This window comes from Arachis stenosperma, chromosome 6 (assembly GCF_014773155.1).
Source record: "Arachis stenosperma cultivar V10309 chromosome 6, arast.V10309.gnm1.PFL2, whole genome shotgun sequence".
Lineage (NCBI taxonomy): Eukaryota > Viridiplantae > Streptophyta > Magnoliopsida > Fabales > Fabaceae > Arachis > Arachis stenosperma.
Window position 1 is genome coordinate 141,429,856 of NC_080382.1, and position 4,980 is coordinate 141,434,835.

A 4,980-nucleotide genomic window follows, 5' to 3' on the forward strand; every position below is an offset into this window, starting at 1 on the left:
TCCTCTTTATAATCTCCAATAATCCCTCCACGAAGTCCTTCCAAATGGCCGGAAGTTCCCAGAAGGGCAAAAAGAGAGTGGACGTATCCGTTCAGCACGAGTGCTTGCTGAATATTCTTCCTCTCGAAATATGGTCGAGTATTGCCCCGATGGTTGCATCGAATTCAATTCATGATCTGTTCAACATGCAGGCGACGTGTGATGAGCGGATAATTTATATGCTTTTTGGCATTGTTTTTAGTAAGTTTTTAGTAGGATCTAGTTACTTTTAGGGATGTTTTTATTAGTTTTTATGCTAAATTCACATTTCTGGACTTTACTATGAGTTTGTGTGTTTTTCTGTGATTTCAGGTGAATTTTGGCTAAAATTGAAGGACCTGAGCAAAACTCTGAAAGAAAGGCTGACAAAGGACTGCTGATGCTGTTGGATTCTGACCTCCCTGCACTCGAAATGGATTTTCTGGAGCTACAAAACTTCAAATGTCACGATTTCAACGGCGTTGGAAAGTAGACATCTAGGGCTTTCCAGCAATATATAATTGTCCATACTTTGTTCGAGAATTGATGACGCAAACTGGCGCTCAACGCCAGTTCTACGCTGCATTCTGGAGTTAAACGCCAAAAACACGTCACGAACCAGAGTTGAACGCCAAAAAAACGTTACAACTTGGCGTTCAACTCCAAAAGGAGCCTCTACACGTGGAAAGCTAATGCTCAGCCCAAGCACACACCAAAGTGGGCCTCGGAAGTGGATTTCTGCACTTAGACTTACTTCTGTAAACCCTAGTAACTAGTTTAGTATAAATAGAACTTTTTTGTATTGGACATCTTATGCATTCTTAGTTTACCTGGGGATCATAGTGATCACGTTTAGGGGGGCTGGCCTCACGGCCATGCCTAAACCTTTATCACTTATGTATTTTCAACGGTAGAGTTTCTACACTCCATAGATTAAGGTGTGGAGCTCTGCTGTACCTCGAGTATTAATGCAATTACTATTATTTTCTATTCAATTCAACTTATTCCTATTCTAAGATATTCGTTGCACTTCAACTTGATGAATGTGATGATCCGTGACACTCATCATCATTCTCACCTATGAACGCGTGCCTGACAACCACCTCCGTTCTACATTAGACCGGGCGCATATCTCTTGGATTGGTGACCCACGATGCATGGTCGCCTCGCCTGACAACCGAGCTTCACATTTCGTGGAATCAAAGTCTTCGTGGTATAAGCTAGAATTGATGGCGACATTCATGAGAATCCGGAAAGTCTAAACCTTGTCTGTGGTATTCCGAGTAGGATTCAATGATCGAATGACTGTGACGAGCTTCAAACCCGCGAGTGCTGGGCGTAGTGACAGACGCAAAAGGAGGGTGAATCCTATTCCAGTATGAACGAGAACCGACAGATGATTAGCCGTGCCGTGACAGAGCATTTGGACCTTTTTCACTGAGAGGATGTGATGTAGCCATTGACAACGGTGATGCCCTACAAAGCTTGCCATGGAAAAGAGTAAGAAGGATTGGATGAAAGCAATAGGAAAGCAGACGTTCTAGAGCCATACAGCATCTCCATACGCTTATCTGAAATTCCTACCAATGATTTACATAAATATCTCTATCCTTTATTATTTAATTAAGTATCTCTTTATACTTCCCATAACCATTATCAATTGAATCCGCCTGACTGAGATTTACAAGATGACCATAGCTTGCTTCAAACCAACAATCTCCGTGGGATCGACCCTTACTCACGCAAGGTATTACTTGGACAACCCAGTGCACTTGCTGGTCAGCTACACGGAGTTGTGACAAATTATGAATTAAGATTAGAGCACCAAGCTTTTGGAGCCATTACCAGAGATCACAATTCTGCGTACCAAGTTTTTGGCGCCGTTGCCGGGATTGTTCGAGTTTGAACAACTAACGGTTCATCTTGTTGCTCAGATTAGGTAATTTTATTTTCTTTTATTTCTTATTTTCGAAAAAAATAAAATAAAATAATAAAAATAAAAATACAAAAAAAATTTTCTTTTTCGTTTTTCCAAAATTATTTTTCGAAAAAAATTACAAAAAAAATTTAGAAAATCATAAAACCAAAAATATTTTGATGTTTCTTGTTTGAGTCTAGAGTTAATTTTTAAGTTTGGTGTCTTGCATATTTTTGTTTTTCTCAAGAATTTTCGAAAATTCATCATATGTTCTTCATGATCTTCAAGTTGTTCTTGGCCAGTCTTCTTGTTTGATCTTTATATTTTCTTGTTTTGTGTCTTTTCTTGTTTTTCATATGCATTTTTTCATTCATATCATCTAAGCATTTTAAAATTTATAAGTTTGGTGTCTTGCATGTTTTTCTTTTCTTATAAATTTTCAAAAAATAAGTTCTTGATGTTCATCTTGATCTTCAAAGTGTTCTTGGTGTTCATCTTGACATTCGTAGTGTTCTTGCATGCATCATTTGTTTGGATCCAAAACTTTCATGCATTGAGTCTTTTTTTTGTGTTTTTCTCTCTCATCATTAAAAATTCAAAAAAATCAAAAAAATATCTTTCCCTCTTTCAATTCATAAATTTTCGAAAATTTGGATTGACTTTTTCAAAATTTTTAAAATTTAGTTGTTTCTTATGAGTCAAATCAAATTTTCAATTTAAAATTCTTATCTTTTTCAAAATCCTTTTCAAAAATCAAATCTTTTTCACTTTTCTCATTATTTTCGAAAATTTTAAAATTTGATTTTAAAATATTTTCTTATCTTTATTTCATATTTTCAAAAATCTTACTAACAATAAATGTGATTGATTCAAAAATTTTAAAAGTTTGTTACTTGCCTATTAAGAAAGGTTCAATCTTTAAATTTTAAAGTCAAATCTTTTAGTTTCTTGTTAGTCATGTAATCAATTTTAATTTTAAAAATTAAATCTTTTTAATCATATCTTTTTCAAAATTTGATTTTAAAAATATCCTTTCTAAACTTCTTATCTTTTTATCTTTTAAAATTTGATTTTCAAAATCTTTTTCAATCAACTAACTAACTTTTTGATTGTTTTTTATCTTTTTCAAAACCATCTAACTACCCTTCTATCTCTAATTTTCGAAAATTATCTCCCTCTTTTTCACAATTCAATTTTTATTAACTAATTGTTTTAAATTTTTAATTTAATTTCAATTTTTATTTTCGAATTTTAACTTTTAAATTTTAATCTTATTTTCGAAATTTCCTCTCTCTCTCTTCTCATTTTATTTATTTATTTATCTACTAACACTTCTCCTCACCCAAAATTCGAACCCCTTCTTCTCCTCTGAGTTCGAACTCTCCTCTTCTTAATTCTTATTCTTATCTTCTTCTACTCACACAAGGGAACCTCTATACTGTGGCAAGGAGGATCCGCGGTATCTTTAGTCCTCTTCTTTTTCATATGAGCAGGAGCAAGAACAAGAACATTCTTGTTGAAGCAGATCCAGAACCTGAAAGGACTCTGAAGAGGAAACTAAGAGAAGCTAAATTACAACAATCCAGCGAGCACCTTATAGGAATTTTCAAAAAAGAAGAGGAGATGGCAGCCGAAAATAATAATAATGCAAGGAGGATGCTTGGTGATTATTCTCCACCTACTTCCAAGTTTGATGGAAGGAGCATCTCCATCCCTGCTATTGGAGCAAATAATTTTGAGCTGAAACCTCAGCTAGTTGCTCTAATGCAACAGAACTGCAAGTTCCATGGACTTCCATCAGAAGATTCCTATCAGTTTTTAACTGAATTCTTGTAGATCTGTGAGACTGTAAAGACGAATGGAATAAATCCTGAAGTCTACAGGCTCATGCTTTTCCCTTTTGCTGTAAGAGACAGAGCTAGAACATGGTTGGACTCACAACCTAAGGATAGCCTGGACTCCTGGGATAAGCTGGTTACGGCCTTTTTGGCTAAGTTCTTTCCTCCTCAAAAGCTGAGCAAGCTTAGAGTGGATGTTCAGACCTTCAAGCAAAAAGATGGTGAATCCCTCTATGAAGCTTGGGAAAGATACAAGCAGATGACCAAAAGGTGTCCTCCTGACATGCTTTCAGAATGGAGCATTCTGGATATATTCTATTATGGTCTGTCTGAGTTCTCCAAGATGTCACTGGACCATTCTGTAGGTGGATCCATTCACCTAAAGAAAACACCTGCAGAAGCTCAAGAACTTATTGACATGGTTGAAAATAATCAATTCATGTACACTTCTGAGAGGAATTCCGTGAATAATAGGACGCCTCAGAAGAAGGGAGTTCTTGAATTTGATGCTCTGAATGCCATATTGGCTCAGAACAAAGTGTTGACTCAGCAAGTCAACATGATTTTCCAAAGTCTGAATGGATGGCAAAATGCATCCAACAGTACTAAAGAGGCATCTTCTGAAGAAGAAGCCTATGATCCTGATAGCCCTGCAATAGTAGAGGTAAATTACATGGGTGAACCTTATGGAAACACCTATAATTCATCATGGAGAAATCATCCAAATTTCTCATGGAAGGATCAACAAAAGCCTCAATAAGGCTTTAACAATGGTGGAAGAAACAGGCCCAGCAAGACTTTTCCATCATCTTCTCAGCCACAGACAGAGAATTATGAACAAAATACCTCTAATTTAGCAAACTTAGTCTCTGATCTGTCTAAGGCCACTTTAAGTTTCATGAGTGAAACAAGGTCCTCCATAAGAAATATGGAGGCACAAGTGAGCCAGCTGAGTAAGAAAATCACTGAAATCCCTCCTAATACTCTCCCAAGTAATACTGAAGAGAATCCAAAAGGAGAGTGCAAGGCCATTGATATAATCAACATGGCCGAACCTACAAGGGAGGGAGAGGACGTAAATCCCAGTGAGGAAGACCTCCTGGAACGTCCAGTGATCAACAAGGAGGTTCCCTTTGAGGAACCAAAGGAATCTGAGGCTCATCTAGAGACCACAGAGATTCCATTAAACCTTCTTATGCCCTTCAT

General features: G+C 36.5%; 1 non-coding gene across 1 annotated transcript; it reads right to left on the reverse strand.

Annotated features, from left to right (window-relative positions):
• Positions 1 to 3,955: 3,955 nt before the first annotated feature.
• LOC130937408 (small nucleolar RNA R71) lies at positions 3,956 to 4,063 on the reverse strand. The gene has a single exon (XR_009068630.1). It is a non-coding gene; the product is annotated as a small nucleolar RNA R71 (small nucleolar RNA).
• Positions 4,064 to 4,980: the final 917 nt, after the last annotated feature.